Source organism: Pseudopipra pipra, chromosome 6 (assembly GCF_036250125.1).
Source record: "Pseudopipra pipra isolate bDixPip1 chromosome 6, bDixPip1.hap1, whole genome shotgun sequence".
In the NCBI taxonomy this organism is placed as follows: Eukaryota; Metazoa; Chordata; class Aves; order Passeriformes; family Pipridae; genus Pseudopipra; species Pseudopipra pipra.
Window position 1 is genome coordinate 23713127 of NC_087554.1, and position 17222 is coordinate 23730348.

The following is a 17222-nucleotide window of genomic DNA, read 5'->3' on the forward strand; positions in this document are numbered from 1 at the left end:
GCAGTGTAGTGGGAGGGGCACCCATGAGCTGCTAGGCTGCTCAGATCGTGTCTAATCCAGGGTCTTGTCTCTGATAGCAGCCAGTAGAGATTAGAGAGAATGTAAGACCAGTACAACAACCAGGAGAAATTCCACATTAAGCTCTTGTTTATTTTTGTTTTCATATTAGAAATGTATTGAGCCCAGGTGATCCATAGTCTGCTGGGCCTACTCTTTTGAAAATTCACCAACAGGCTAAAGGACTGTTGGATCCCCTGGTGCTGCTGTCAGTGTCTGTCCCTCTACATCAGCCTCAGAGAAGGTGCCTGGTTTTTATTGTCCTTATTCACATTTCTCACATGCTAATGCTTTTGCTCTAGCCAAATACAAAGGAATCGCAATTAAAATAAAAAACCCAAGCAGACAGATTCTTTATGCATGCAACAAGTCTTTAAGACAGCTCTCCATCAGACTTTTCTGAAGTCTGTTGTAAGAAAGGAGAATATTTCTGCTACTTGACACACTCAATTGGACTACATATAAACAAAGCAGGGGGAAGAGGAGAGGCATGACCCTCCACTGGAGAGGAAAATTTAGATGACCTGATACATCTTTTTTATTAATGTTTCTTGAACAGAGGTTATTTAAAGCTCTCACTTGAACAAGCATGCGCCGAAGACAAAATACGTTATTAGTGACCCTAAATATATGAGAGCCCTGTGCTTCTGATCACAGTGGTGTATCAGCTAGAATAGTAATAGGGATGAATGGGGTTTGCCTACATGGATAGCACTGTTCTTCTATAGTGGAAAGGAAAAATTGCTACTAAAGATGCCATTGAATCAAATTTTTGATGACTCTCTGTACACTTGCCTGATAGTTTCCATCTTGTGGTTTCACGTAGCTTTACAAACCTGATTTTTTTTTCCTTCACTGTCTTCAAAGGCTGGGAGTTACTATCCAATACTGCATGTCTGAAAGGAATAGGACTGCATTCAATAGGATATGTTTCTACCAGGCAGTGGACACTTTTTCCTGTGCAGAACTGTAGAGGCTTGTGCATTTTCTACATGCAAGCACTTGCACCTCTCAGATACTTACCCTTCCCCTTTAAAGAAACCAGAATGTGGTTGGCAGGTGTGTATTTGAAATGTCAGGTTGTGCAAAGCAGAGAAGAGACTTATAACAAATACCAACAGGAGGATGAACTGCAGCTGAAAGTGTGCTGAAAGACTCCATGGGCATGGAGAACATCTGCCTGAGTACCGGTTTGGTGGTCCCCTGCTCTGCTCACTAGACCACGCTGTCACTCTAGTGCACATAAGATGAATGTCTAGGGCACAGAGTGCTCCTCACCAGGGTGTCTGAAGGTGGGCACAGCATGCGGTGTTCCTGTGTCCCACTAAACCCTCTTCTGCATCCTGAGTAAGTGTGAAATAACATCTCTGTGGTGGAAAGTAGGGAGCTTCTCTGCGGACAGAGGGCTGATATGCTGCGCATGAGAGGAATTTCCTTTCATGTGGTCTGGTGTGACATTAGCACTTCCCAGCTGGCTTGTAGGTGGCTTTGTAACCTACTGGATGCTAGTTCAGCTCAATGTGGTTGTCATCTCCAGACAGCATGACAGAGAAGGGGAGTTTGAGATGTTTGGCTGCAGCCCCATCTCAGTGTCTTATGGGGGCTGCTGGGTGGAGTTGCTGTGAAAGGACCTTCTCTCCCAGCTTTTCATCTTGGCTGTGGAGGACTAACTAAGCACTGTGATGCAGGGAGGTTAGTGATGTTCCCTGATGTTGCATGTGGACACTTGACATTGGCTTTGGGATGCTGGAGAGGTTGGGTAGAATAGAGGGTTTGGGCTTTAAAAGAGAGCAAAGTAGCAAGGTAGACTAGAAAGGAGAGAATTAATATTATGAAATGGATTTACATGGCGCCATCTTCATATCTAAACTGGAGCTGTCAGGGAGAATGAGATCCAGACTCTCTGCTGTTCTCCAGAGAGAAGCCATTATGGAGCAATCGTTCTGTTAAAGTGATGGCTCCACCTCTGTGCCCTGTGTCTGGCTGATTTCTGCAAGTAGAAAACAGACAGGATCTGGCATGATCCTCTCTCCTTTCCCACTGGCCTTTCATGCCTTTCTGCAGACTTCTTTTGCTTGCTTTATTGCTTTCAGCCCTTGTGCATCTGTTGGTATCTTCCTCCCACCCCTACCTGCCTCTCAGCTCTACCACCTTGCCCTCTTTTCCATCCTCAGTCGTCTCTGGCTCCCTCTATTCAACACACAGCTGTACTTTAACATCCAGTAAGTCCAGTAAGTGAACATGTGTGTGCGTATTTGTTGCATACAATACAGAAAGGGGGGTGTGTGGTAAATATTTAAATACCTTTGTTTTATCACACACTGCTCCATTTTCTGTTCTGGGACTTGCCTTTTGGGAACTCACAGCATCTCTGTCCTCTCCTTTTTCCGTGGTGACTCTCCTCTGCTGTGCAGGGGAGCAGGAGGGGAAGATGCAAAGCAAGTCTGTTGCTTCTTTCATGTGTTGCTGGAAATAGTTCTGTCCTCCTCCTGCCTTCTGGTTAAAGCCCTTTTCTGGCTGGTTTAATGGACTGGAAAGTGAGGAAAGAGATTTTGCCTTTAGTCCAGACCTTGACAGGGTCTTCAGAGTCACTGCCAGATGCTTCCCCTCACATCCTTCAGGTGTGCAAGAAAGAGCTGATCTTTACCTAAGCAGGACGAAGTGAGTGAAACAAGGTCACGGTCTTCTCCTCAGTCCCAGTATAGAGTTATGTGTCTTATGTATTTTCTTTGCTGTTTCTGACAGGTTGACCAGCCCAGATCACAGTGCTAGTGACCTGAAACAAGGATCCTGCCCAATGCATGATCAGTACAACCTGACTTCTTCTTGAGGAGAACAAATATTTCTCTGAAAGTCTGTCCCCTCAAAGCAGCACACAGGTAAGGCAGACAGTGCTCCTGATGCTCAGGCTCAGCTGCTGCTGGGTCTAGGTTTGCTGCATTGGATTCAGCAGAGGACTTTTTCCATTCATTTGGCTCAAGAGAGGCTTTGTCACCTCTGCCTGCCATCTCTGTAGGGGTGAAACCTTACATTTTATTTACAGCAGAGGGAATGTTTTTCAGAAAAAAAAGACTTTCAGAGGATCAAGACTGCTCATATAGTTGAGATGAATATAGGTTAAAAGTGTGGGAGGAGCATGCTGAAAAAAGAAAAATGTTACATACAAGGTATTTATAAAACAATACTTAGACCTTTTGTTCTAAAACAATTTTATACTAAAAATCACCTTAATTTAAACAGAAAACTTTTTAAGAAAAAGGAATAAGGAAGGGTATGTTGTGGGGAAGGGGTTAAGTAAGAAATTAATCTAATAATGTAGTTTTCAACTGGGCAAGATGTTTCAGGTCATCCTTAGGTGAAAAAAAAAGAAGAAAACAAACAGAAAAGCCTTGCAGTTTTAATTGCTCTGACTCATGGAAACCAGATCTAGAAAAAATGAGGCCCTTTAGTCCAAACTCTTAATCCCCTACTAGTATGTAACATCGTTCCCAGCAGTGTCTACCAGTCCTGATTTAAATGATGGGATTTTCCCTTGTCCCCTTGGGATACTATTGCACAGGCTAATAGAATTAATCTGCTTACTTCTTTTTCAACTCCTGACCACTGCAGATGCAATTAGTAGTAGGCGATGGGAGGATTTTGTTTCCTATGCTGTATTATGAAGGCTTAGGGCTGTATTGTGTTAAACCAGACATCACTTGCAAGTATGTTTGCATGAGTGTGGCTTATCTGTCAGTACTCATTACAGCCCCATAAACCTCTCTGAACTACATTTCTCAGACGGGAGCTTTTCTACAATGGTAATTCAGGATCTGATAAGACACAGACTAATGTATTTGAATGCCTATGAGAAAGACAGTATGATTGGAAACTAAAGTGAAATGCAAAGTCATATGCTGCCACTGCTAGAGACTCTCAGAGGCAATTTTCTTCTCTGCTTCTGGAGCATTCTCTGGCCTCATTTTTTGCTTCTCTCTTGGACAGTTTGACAGGAGTTATATGAAATAGCATTTTGCTGTGTGTGGTGCTGCTGGAGGTACCACTCCACCTTTCCATCTGTGAATTTCAGGCTTGTCTTAGATGAATATTGTGGGTTTCTCTAATGCTTACTGAAAGACTCCAGTCAAATAGCCAGATGAATATAAAGTCAAATAAATTGGAGCTGGAAAATCATAGCTGATCTTATTTAGCTAGTCTCCTCTTAATACAAAGTAGAGGTTCCTTCTGTGACATTTCACCTGTTTTGCTTCTCAAATTTGGACAAGTTTTATTAATGAAAACTCTTAGATTCTAAAGCACATGGATGGAGTTTCAACTGGTTTACACCTGGAGACTACAGTAACAGCCAAGCTGTACAAACTCCGTGGGTGGACACTTGGATTCATCCACTTCCAAAATAAAACCACATCCTAATACAGAAAGCAACTGCAATATAATTGCTATTGATATTTGAATGAGGCTGCAATGTGAAGCGGAGCCAGGGGTCCTGAAAAACTGGGCATGTGCCAGCCTTCCACATGGGCTGCATCCCCTGGCACTATATTTTCCTGAAGATAAATTTAGCCACTGGACCAGTCTTTCATTATCAAGATAAAATTTGTTAACATTTTACTCAACTGCCTGTGTTTGTCAGATCCGAAATTCTTAAACACTGAAGATTGAGTTGCAAAGCTTTGATGTGTTCAGTATTCAGTGCTAATTTGCCCATTGTTTTTAATCCTTTGAAATTATTTTCCATATTGGTGCTTGGCTACTTCATGTAGTGGTTTTGAATGTACTTTAAAGGATGGGGAGGTGGTGACTGAAGCAAGGTGTAATAATCCATAGTGCTTTAGATCATCTGCAGCTTATGTTCCCTGTCCTTGCTTTGCCAATCAAGCTTTATTCCAGTGAAAGTCTCAGTAAAGCCAAGGCAGATAAGTAGTGTTTCTCCTCTGCTCTTCACCTTTTCTTTTCCCTGGAAGTTTATCTTGCTGCTCGCTTTTTAAAAGCTCTGCATTAGCTGGGGGGGGGGCATGAAGTAAAAGGCATGCTTTAAATAGAGATGCTGGTGATAGTCCTTTCAAAAGCTGCATTTCTCAAGCTGGGAGCTATTGACCCCTTTCAATGCAGTCACAAAGAATTCCAAGAGGAAATGGAGGGTGAGGGCCAGCAGGGAATATATATATAAAATTTTTTCCCCCCAAGTCATCTTCTTACTCCATCCCCTGCCAGGCTGGCTATTGTTTGAGCCTCCACATGGGATACCAGTTGCCGTATAAGGAAAATGGCATCATGCTACATTCTTTCTAAAAATTGATTTTTTACAGTTGCTTTCCCCCCTCCCTCCTTGCTGAAAGTTGTTCTGTTTTGGTGGAAGCTCTAGCCAAAAGGAAAGTGGTAGGCTATGGTATGCATATAAACAGTCTTGGACTGTGCAAAAGATTTACTTTGTCTCTGTTAGTTCAGGTAATTAGGCGGAACAGCAGTAGAAAATTATGACATTCAGCTACTATGACAGGAGCTGGCGATGTTAGATTTTACTGCATCTTGAACTCAGTAACAATGAGTAATAAATGTAAATAATGTTTTTTCTTGCTTGAGAGGATGCTCAGACAATGGGACAGAGGCACAGAGTACCCCTCTGTGTCCCTTTTTTTCCATAATCTACCTTTTAGTCATGTATGTTTGCAGCCCTGATGCAAGCACACCTGAACTCTTACAAGGGGATCTCACCTTTTGCTCCTAGGGTGTTCTCTACAGAATTGTCACTATTTCAGTGTTTGAAAGTTTAAGAGGTGAAAATCTCTTTCCATAAGAATTTTATGATTTGTGATCAAGAGGTGGGACAAAATAGTGCTGCTGAACTGGGGCTTCTGTTTCTCCCCATTTCCTGAAACGTGATTTGTGAAATGGTGTTAATCCTCATTGTATGGTGTTTGATGAGGACATGGGGCTGAACCTCCTGCTCCAGTGTGTGCTTTGTTCATCCCTGCAGAAGCACTGAGTGAGTGGCATGCACCAGTTTGGGCCACCAGCTTCCTCTGCTCTGTTCAATGACCAAGTCCACTGCTGGGGATGACCAGAACCCAGTTATCTCCATAGGTATCTGAAATATTCAAGCCCGCAGGAAGCAAGGCTTCGAGCAGCATTATTTTAGAGACTGAGGTTCTTTCATGGGTAGCAGGGGTCAGTCAAAACATGCACCAGCTCAGGAAAAGGAGTCCTGAGGTTTGGGATTTTTTCTTGTGCAACTGTCACTTGCTGACGAACAGAAACTGCCTGCTTTTTTGAAATAAGTCTGACCTTCACACAAACCCGCTTAGCAACTTGTATGAAGGAACAGCTGGAGCAAAGTGAGCACAAAGGTTGAATCCTCTGATTCCAGAAAGCAGAGGCAGAACCTGGAGTGGGAAAAGCATAGGTCTGGGATCTGGGAAAAAGCCAGCTCGTGGAGAAGAATGAGTGTGTGCTTGTGCATGCAAGCGTAAGAGTTGGGCACTCTTCCTCTTGTATCCTTTTGTATCCATAATTGGGATATGTCTTCAGTCATTCTTTCTATAGTTGCCATCACTTCTGACTCCCTGTGATGCCCCGTTGATTCTCCCTATAAAAATCTGTTCAGCAGCTGATAATGTTGCAAACTTGTTAAAAGTAAAAGCAGACAAAACCCCATTCCCTTTAGAAGCAGCAACAACAAATTTTGAGGTTCATTTACCACAATCATGTCACAATACTCAATCTGTATTATGCTGAGGTGTGATTACAGAAGTGGAAAAAAGGAAAAGTACTTTCTATAAACATTTTTTTGGCAGAAAATTAATAGTTCAGTATTATCATTATTATTATCTTTGTATGCATTGACAATATACACTTTTTTCTTTCTAAAATGTTGAACAATTTGACGAGTTTTAAAGAAACTGAAATTTTGTGAGAATGGAATAAGGACTTTTTAAAGGTTCAGTGTTTTATATAAAAGCCTGTAAACGGTGCCTGCACTGACCAAAGGAATTAGATATCATACAGAGAAAGTTTTAATTTTCTTTAATTTTTTCTTTTGACTGTGAATTTCATTATTTGGAGAAGCTGTGCTACTCTCAAATATCTGCAAAATTAGTCTGCAAGAGAATCTTCTCATATGATAAATTGTGCTTACACTAAAGATACTATTGTGCAAGCCTTCTGGGCTTTACTTTACTCTGGGCTTGTGTTTGCACCAGTATAGCAGGGGAATGTGCTCATGTAGCTTTTTCTTTATAAAAGGTGATTTGGTGCCTCCTAGATGCTGCCCACTGTGGTATCAAGAGGAGATATCACTCACAGCAAGTGGTGTGGAACGATGCAATGCCCCATGTGCTTGATTCTCAAATTACCAGTGAAGCGGCTAACAGCTTCTGACACATACATGGTTGGCATTGGATGTCTGAGTTAACATTGCACAGATAAATGGGATGCTCCTTGCCCAATAGCCATAGTTTCAAGCTCCGTGCAAACTCCCAGGCCATGTGTTTTGGTTACAGCCCACTCACATTATAAATGTCTCAGTAACTGCTGTGGCCAGCGATGATATGTTTGTTGTGTGCGCACTAACAAGTGAAAGAGGAGCATGAAGGGTGAGTGTCAGGTCAGCCATGCATCCAGAGGGCAGGCAGCATGTGTGCAGCCAGCACTGTTTCAGTCTGCCACCAGTGAGCTCCTGTCTCTGAGGAGCAGCGCTTGGGATCTTGGCTGGGGTAGCAGGTTTCTGCTCTTCTGCCCGCGGAAGGTGCTGTAAGGTGGTTCATCAGGCTGTAAGTGGCTTCTGACAACGTGGGATGTGTTTGCCACTTCTGTCTCTTATGGGTCTAGAGGTGACACAAAGAGCCACAGGACTCAAACATCTCTAGAGCAGATTCTGCCAGCAGTGGATTGACCTTTTCAGAGGTATTGCCCCAGAGACTTGGAGCTGATGTTAACCGTGGTTCACGTGGGTTTTGGTTGTGCCTGTTTCCTTATGAAGTTGGAAATGATAATGAAGGAGGAGGAAAGAAATTGTCATTAGAAATATATCTCTAACAGTTCCTATCACTTAGTTCTAAAGCTACAGAGTAATTTAAAACTTTTTTGACTGATTATATGATGAGTAAAGTGCTTTGTTAAGGGAAAATGGGCTTTACCCAATCTGACAGGATGGGGAAGCAAAGCTGCCTTTCATTGCTGTGCTGCATCCTGGGTGGAGTGTCTGAGATATGATGTCACTGAGGATGGCAGTGAAGGCTTTGCATCGCTTATTTTGAGACCTACAGAAGTACATTTGCTTTTGATTTGTGCATTTTGAAGACTACTGAGTGCAGCTGAGGACTTAGTGTAAGAGCTGCTAGAACTATTCTCTCATTTTAGAGATTTCTCAGAAAACAGATATGTAAGAGGGGTATATGTGCATGTATTTGAAGATTTTATTCTTGGGCTTATGAGCAAGACCTGGGATCAGTGAAAGGCGATAACTATAAAAATCAGCAGTAAAGATAGTATTACCCTATAAGTAGTGAAGTGGGTTTGGGGAGTTTTGCATTCAATTACTAGCTCTGTGCCTAGCCTGCATGCAGACAGAGGGAAGTAGCTTGATTCCTGTCTGCCTTCTTTCCCCATCTATATAAAGATGGCAATACAACTGGTAAGCCTTTTTTGTAGAAAAAGTATTTTATTTTGTGTAGAAACTAACTTTGTGAAACTTTGCATTCCTTTTCAGAGAAACCTGAAAATGAAAAAGTTTTCATTCTGAAGGGTTTATCTTCATATTTTTCCCTGTTGTTCCTCCTTTCTATGACAAAACAAGAACAGGGAGGGGAAAGAAAAAAAGAAAGAGGTAGTCCAGAAGTTCATTTTCCTCAGTTGAAAAACTGCACATCAAAGAATATCTATACATCTTATATTAAAAAAATAAAATTGACAACTAGTTATTTTTAAACTTACAGAGTATGAAAGAGGTTATTATTACTCTTGAATGCCCTGACCCATTTTAAAGCTGAGGTTTCTTGCTTGTGCTGCTGCACCTATTTAGTGCAAAATCTTGAGAGCTCTTTTGAGAGAGGGGCCTACCCATAGGTCAGCTGCTGGACAGGCTGTGCACAGTAAAGATAATGATAATCTAATGGATGTTTTGTCCTTTGTAAAATGACTCATCCTCCTGTTACCTTCTGATGGATGGGAATTAGATCCTTGGCAGATGTTACATTTGTTGACAGTTGTTTTCAGATAAGAAACTAGGAACAGCCTTGGACATACTTGTACTGGACGTTCAAGGCTGTTCTCCTTGGTAGCATGTGGCAGGAGCCCCAAGGTAGAGAGGACTTGCAGGCATTTTGTGGCCAGATGACGTGGAGGGGGGTATAATTACAGTGCTCTGCCTGTATTTTAGCTTCCAGTGCCCAGCATGTGGGTGTCTTGAGCTGAATAGGGGACTGACTGCAGCTGTTCCTTTTCTGAAATGTGGAGCACAGCACATACATAAGTGGACCAACCTTCCCAGCAGCATGTGCAAAAATAAATAAATTTAAAAGAAGTGTGTTTAAGCAACATAAACTTCCTTTTTTAATCATTTTTGAAAGGTTTATTTTCAAATGCCCCAACACTAACCAGGTGCTAATTTTCAGATAAGATGTAGCACCGTCTTGATATTTTAAAGTATCTAGGAGCTTTAGCAGGCTTAGTCCCTCCCTGCTGCATGGGAGACAGCCCAGAAGGGTAGGAGAAAGCTTCTCCTGTGAACAGGCTTTCTGTAATGGCCACCTTGAACTGTTTGTGGCACCTTTCCCCGGCAACTGTTAATGACAGGATATTAGAGTTTATGGCTATCTGACACACTGTTTTCCCCATGTTCTGCAGGGTTGTCAGGCTTGGGCCTTCCTGCCTGCTCTCTGGGTAGCCCTTGCTGATGCTAGAGGGAGACAGATGGACACCCAGTGCAGTACAGAGGACATGTATATGGGGTGGCAGAATTTGTCACTGACTCCTCAGACTGACCTGGACCATTTATAACCTTTCTGGCTGCAAAGTACATCCAAAAGTACATTCCAAAGAAGCTAAAAATAATACCCTCAATTTTAATTTATTTCTCCCCCAAGTATTCAGTCATCAAGAAGGAAAGAAATCAGCTTGTTCCTTTTCCCCCCATGCTTAAGTGTTCAGCTCTCAGAATAGACCTGTAAGTTTATCGCAAGTTATTGGCCTGTAAGTTGAATTGGCTGAATGTATGAATCACGTTACTGGAAAGTGTAATCACTTGCCAGAACTGCCTTTGCTTCTCCATTTCCCTTTCCATCTCTAAATTTTGTATGTTGTCTGGTAGCAGCACTGAAGGCCAAAGTCTAGTTGAACTGATTGGAACCAGGAGTTGGCATTCCACTATTCTGTCTCCTTCTTCCAAAAGCCAGTGTTCAAAATAAAGACTGTAAGTACAGACTACTTACATGAGCACAATTTATGGTCATTTTAAATACCTGAAGATCATTACAGCAAAGCTTCAATTCTCCTAGTGACTTAGTATGACCACATGGTGGATAAAGTCGTGTATGTTCAACAAGTCATCTCAGGAAACGGAGATTAAGTGATGATGACTTTTAAAAAGCAGTGATAAAATGTTTTTTGGGTTTTTTTCCAAGATGTAATTGGAAATAACTCATTCAGAAAACTTAAAACTAGCTAGATGTTAAGTTGTTTAGGACTAGCAATATCAATCCCAAGGGATACTCAGCAGTCCTGAGTACTAGGTGTACAACACTAATCCCAAGTTGCTGCCTTAGCTGCTTGGGATATTGGTCTTTTGCCATATGTTTTTTCTATTGATCAAGAGTAATGATAACTGATGAAAAGTGTAGTGTTCTGATAGTTCTTCTCCTGTGAGTATACTGTGAATCACATCTCTGTATTAGATAATTTTTATGAAAGACAGAAATTACATAAAGTTTTATATCCAAAATCTTCACAGAGACCATAAATCTTCATAAAATCAAGTTGAAATAAAACAAATAGTTTCAATCAAAAGTAAGGTAGCATATATATATGTTTGTAAACATCAAAATATCTACTTTCAGATTTTTTAATGCAACATGTTATTGTTTTAGAAATGTCGAAGCTGATCCTTTCAACACTTAATAATGAAACCAACATTTTCCTTTTAAAATTAGATCCAAACATATCATAAAAAGAGGTTTTGATTTGTTTGGTGTTGTGGTTTTTGGGGGTTGTTGCTTTTTTTTTAAGTTAGGAAATGTTACAAAATAAAGTTTCATCTTAGATTACATAAAACTTTGGGGAATTGATGTGAAAATACCTTTGTTTTGTTTTGTTTTATAAGAAAAGTCTTCCAGTTCAAACTGAGGCAACTCCTCCCATCTGTTGTTTTATTTTTCTTTTTGTCATCCTAACAACAAAATCTTTTTATCCTCTTGCTAAGTTCTTTCTGGGCATACTGAGGCAGAGCAATTTTTCTTTGTTTTTGCTAACATAATTTTTGTGTGTGTGTGTGTGTGTGATCCACTTCTGAAATAATTTGGGATTTTTCTGACAGGAGAATGACCATTAGGACATTACTCCTCCTTCTGCTGATGACTTGTTTTGCCACTCTTAATGGCAGGTGGCCTGTCTGATGTAGCTTTTCTTGTTCCTTTTTTCCCATCCACCTCTGACTTACTGAATACTCTGAGCTGCAAGTCAAGGAATAAGGCATGAATGCTCATTGTTATCATTAAATGTTTTCTTAGCTAATTCTCTTTTATTGTGTCCCAGTGACTTGCAGCTGAGGATTAAAATAACTGCCTTCACCACCAGCAGTAAGCTCTGTTTGAAACCTTGAAAGGGTATTGTTTATCTTCCCTATATCCCTTGTACTATGCCTTCCCCCGATGTGCAGCGCTCTCCTCCCCATCCCAAGTGATGCTATTACTGAGGAATGTTGGACAGATACCATTATACACATAGTAGAGGTGCTCCCAGATTTGGGGTTTGAGCTTAATTTAAGGGGGAGGAGAACGGAAGAGAAGGGAATGTTTTCTTTAGTAGGGACCCAGGCTGTAGTGCTTTGCTGAACTGTTTTAAATATGCTCATCAGACAGGGAGGTCTGTGGGTGCAGGGGAGGGCTCAGTGAGCTTTTCAAATGTTTCCATCCACTGCTCAGGGCTTCTGTCCCAGGCACGTACTTCATTATTGCTTCTGGGAAAGGCATTCTGGGAGTAATCAATCAGAACTGCTCTGGGTTTCTTCTCAATCAGAGCTCCTCTGATGTGTCTTTCAGTGCTGCTCATTTTATTTTTAATTTCTGAATGAGGGATCGATTTGCACAAACTAGCACCAGGCAGAAGAGCTGGGTTTGCAGGGGGTGAAACCATCTGGCCTGTTTTCTCCAAAGCATTTAAATGGGTATTTGAAGTTGTAGATCCTGAAGAAGACAGTGGTGATAGGGTTTTGCTGAAGTGTGCTATAAAGGTCTCAATGTCTCAAGATTAGGTTGTCCCCTGTATCTTTGTTGTCACCTCTAATCTGGAGCACACCCATTCTCAGAAAGGACCCCTGTGCTTCAGCTTTACAGGGGTGCCACGTCACTGACTTACCCCTTTCTCCATCTTTCTTCTGTCTTTCCACTTACTTGTACCTCCAGATTCTTTGATGGAACTTTTCTTGCTTTTGCTGAGTGGTGTTGCAAAATGGACTTGCTGGGGAGGGAAAAGCTGTAAAGAAGATTTATGTGATTCAAGACAGTCTTTATGTGTGTAAGAATTTGGGGGAGAAAAGTGGTTTGGTGTAAAAGACAGAAAGCTTTTCCCTCCTTCTAATTATATCAGTGGGTGAACTGAGATTGAAATCCAGAAGACCTGGTACCCAGGTCTTATCTCACACTTCTAACTTAAGCAAATTGTAAAATTGGTGCAGCTGGATGGGGAGAACACACCCTGTATTGCAAAGGATCTGGCCCTTTGGCACTAGAGCTGCCCTTTGCGGAGTAGTTGGAATTACATGCTTTGAATTAATCTCCTTGAGGACATCTGTATAATGTGCACTTAGGCCAGTACCTTTTGATGTTCCATGCCATTGCTCACAAAGGAGAAAAGAAGGGCTGTACTTATTTTTCCCCGGAGTTCAACTGGAGGTGATACTATATTCCAGGGAGGTAGTTCTTTACCTCCCTTAATGAGTAACTTTATACTGCGCTGTCTCCTACAATAACAGATGTCACTGCTAGAAGGAAAAGAAGCTATTTGCCAAGGCAGTGAGGTTGTATAAATTGTTAAGAGAGAAGTAAGGGTTCAGGCAAGGAGCTGAGATTACAGCAGGAATCATGAGAATTCCCAAGCTCCGAAGAGTGCTCCTGATTTTATAATTTCGCGCACTTCTAGGTAGTGTTATTTAATGTTTCTGGTCATACTGAATGAAGTGAAAATCCTGACTGGATAGTATATTAGTACTGTGATGACAAGGCAGGTTAGGCTATCTGTTGTGTTTGCTGTGCGCTGTTGTATCATGAGTTATATTTATGGCTAAGAACCTCAAATACTGACACAGCATCAAGTAAGGTAGGAAAGGGCCACTGTGACCTCTCTTTCATACTAGACATGGGGTTTCTCTGAATTATGTCTTGTTTGGATCAGAGTATCTTAACGCAGCAATTTGTCATACTTTTTTTTCATTCATGACCGTTCTTCTCTGTACATCTTGCAATTATATGAGTGTCCATATGGCAGCTCCAATAATTGTTTGGAAGGCAGCTGAACACTACAGAGTATATTTCCAGTTCATTGTCAAATAATTTCATCCTCTGAAATATGTGTTTTGAATGTCAGTGGCCTGTAGATCATCTGAGAATTGAAGATGCTCAGGACCAGATTTGTGTGGGGTTTAGCTCTTGTCTGTAACTTTCTTAGCTCATGGTCTTCTTTGGTCTTTCCTAAAATACTGCATCTCCATCCAAATAAGACCATCTCAGTCTTTGTCAACATCAGCTGTACATGGAAACTGAGTGGATCAGGGCATCATGAGTAAACCTGCCCAAGGCACTGTGTATGAAATCTGGATGTCACTGAAGTTAGTGTAAATACTCCCACTCACCTCCCTGGCTCTAGAATTTTATTCCTTTACCGATGAAGAACTTTTTCCCTTTGAGAATATAAGGACTGGTGGATCATCTGTTCTCAGCCAACTTTTTCTCCCACATACCATACTTGAAGCCTGGTGATGTGGGTGCATGTCCATTAATCATGACATTGGTAGGTTTTGTCTGGTCAAAACACAGCCCCAGGAATTAAGACTGCTGCCTATAGGTGGCTAGTAAATTTGGAAAATTCCTGCACTAGGAGAAGGTGGACCTAGGTCAGAGCATACACAGAACTGAGAAAGAAAAGAAAAGGTCACAGTAAGTTTTACAGACTGTCCCTGGCACTTTCCAAGTGAGCAGTGCTGGGAAAGCAGTCAGTCCCTGGAAGACCTTGGAATGTGCTTTCCTTGTCAGAAGGTAGTTGGACATGTTGCTTTACCTTCTGCCTTTATTCTTTGAAATTGGAAAAGCTCCGTCTGTCCTGCACTCTGTGAAGTCTGGGAGGTACCTGCCCCAGCTGCTCCTCCTGTGCATTGCAGAGGTTTGCAGAGCCTCAGGGATGCCCGTTGCCTGGATACAGGACAGCTATGTATTTCAGCCCCCCAGCCAGCTCTCCAAAAGCGGGGGGCTGTGGGTGGAAAGATGGGTGAATTAATCCCTGTGCACTTGAAGGCAGCAGCATTAAGTCCACCTGATGCAGCTTGTAAGTTCGGAGTTTCCTTTTACTTTGCTATCATTATTATTATTCATCATTATTATTGATAGGAGAAAAGTGCAACCCAGCTGCTCAGTGCAGAGATCTGAGGGCTCCTGCAGAGTGAAGCGCTTCATGCCATGTAGCAAACCAGCCATTTTGCTGTCCCTAGAGTGTGCATTTTTATTTTACATGCTTGTTCTGATCCTCCTGCTGTTGCTCACGCTACAACAGCTGACAAGTAGCCTTCCTGGCATCATGGAATCAGAGCCTGTGAGCTGAGACCCTGGGAGAACAATATGAAGAAGGCCCTGACTGTTGAATATTTAAAATAAATAATTTTATCTTAAACATGAAAATGCTCTTTGCGCTTCATACACATCACTGCTCAGTGACAGCAATTGCCAAGTAGTGCATTATTCCTGTGTTCAGGTGGGACTGTGATAACTGCACAGCAACAACTTTCTCCTCTCTCCTTTGCTGAGCACATGAAAACTCATTGTTAGCAGGATGCCATGTTATATAGCATGCATGTAAATGTCTATGAACTTCACTAACTAGGAGTAGTCAAAAATAATTTTTAAGCTCAGTTGGGCTAGCTCATGTTGTTTTGCTGTATACATGCAGGGTTTTGCTGTATACATCTGTAGAGCACTCTGCTGTTTCAAACAGCACTTGGGAACTGTGTCAGTGAGCTTTAATAAAGTAATGGTAATTAATCTTTAGATTGAGATAACATGCAAATCTCAAATAACGAATCAGTGCTTGCCCAAAGCACAGTCAATTTGTGTGACAAATACTACCTGATCTAAGAATATGTACATTCAATTTTAATACGAGAAAACAAATTAGTATAATGAAGTGTATGTTGGGGGAAATGAACACCTGAGCAAAGTCACATTGAAGATTGACTCATATTCATTGCTGAAAGAGGATGGCACCTAACTTTGAATTAATATTAAAACCAAAACTGTTAGAAGTCTGAAAACCTGGAGAGTTTCAAGACAAACAGTAGAAAAAAGTAGAGCATTTTTTCCTAGGTCTTTAGAAAATATTATTTATGAAGGTATTTGCATCTCCGAAAAATGAGTGCAACTGATCAATGACACAAACCTGTTGTTCTAATGTCGCAGTTCACACTTTGTATTTCTAATGAAGAATGTCAGAGGATGAAAGATGGGACTCATTGAGACTCCTTGTGAGGTGATGTTGAAAGCCTGGGCTGAAGGTTAGAATCTGCTTTGTCTTTGCTCTGTGTGTGTGTGTATAAATATACATATATACATAAATATGTATGTATGAAAATATGCACACAAAGGCACTGATTGTCAGTAAATAGCACTATTCATAGAAGCTTAGTATCTGCTGTAAGCAGAAATGACAAGCCCTTCTTTCTCCTACTGAATGTGAAGTTAGACATAAAATTACCGTATATTGCTACATGGGTTTTGTAATATAAATTGTTTATTGCTCGCTTTCTCCTGATTTCATAAATAAATTTGTTACATGTTTTACCCAATTATTTGTTTGGGTAAACCAAGTATTTGACAGGTAGGGGTACCAATAAAATGCCATATCTTAATTAGATTTTAGTATTAATATCCCACCAACCTGTTGAATTAAACACTTTATGCCATATAAATTTTCCTGTTTAAAAGTACAAACTCACCCCTTTCTCTTCCCTGATTTTTTTTTTTTCTTTTCCCTGATAGAGACAATATGCAAAAGGGCTGTGTAATTTCTGGAGTGAAAGATTGGATGGGAGGAGTAAGTGGTTCTTGCTGAAATGGAGAGTGGAATAACATTTTTGGGAACCATATTAGCATGAGTGAACTTTTAAAGACAGTGACCAGATTGGAGATTGAGATTCTTCCCTCTGTAGACAAATCTGTGTGAATGACAAGGCTGGGCTGAAAATCAGTTTAGTTGAGACTATAAGGAATTATCACTACTCAACTACCTCTTTACTGGGGTAGAAAAACCAACCCATACCTCATAACATACAGGAAGACAAATAGTTATGAAACTGCAACACATTTTGATTGAAAAACTGCTTGAAAGAGTTCTAAGCCACACTTAGCTGTGCCACATGACCTCCTCTTCTAGCCAACTGATGGTAGTAACTGATGTGATAGGAATTAAATTGAACATGCAATATTGAAACACTGGATTGAAAACTATAAACAAAACAACACCTGATTTCAAGTTTTGATTCAAATAAATGTTGAGATTGTTTTTTTCCACAGTACATACAACAGGGAGATCCAAAATCTATAAAAAGCTTTAAGTCTAGTCTCAAATTTTTGTTTAGTGAATGCACAGGTACAGTCTTCACTAAAGAGTTTACCAATGTTTTGAGCTTCAAATCCTTTGGGAAATTAGAAATATGAAACAGGCCAAAAGGCAGTGCCAAAAGAGGCATAATT

At 41.0% G+C, this 17222-nt stretch overlaps 1 protein-coding gene across 6 annotated transcripts in view; it reads left to right on the forward strand.

Annotated features, from left to right (window-relative positions):
* TSPAN18 (tetraspanin 18) overlaps nt 1-17222 on the forward strand; it is a 121506-nt gene that overhangs the window by 56690 nt on the left and 47594 nt on the right. For 5 of the 6 annotated variants that reach the window (XM_064657814.1, XM_064657818.1, XM_064657819.1 and 2 more), the window contains exon 2: nt 2803-2936. The exons of the other annotated variant lie outside the window; for it this stretch is intronic. The gene's annotated coding sequence lies outside the window, so the exon portion shown is untranslated. The remainder of the gene's footprint in view (nt 1-2802; nt 2937-17222) is intronic. 6 annotated transcript variants of the gene reach the window in all.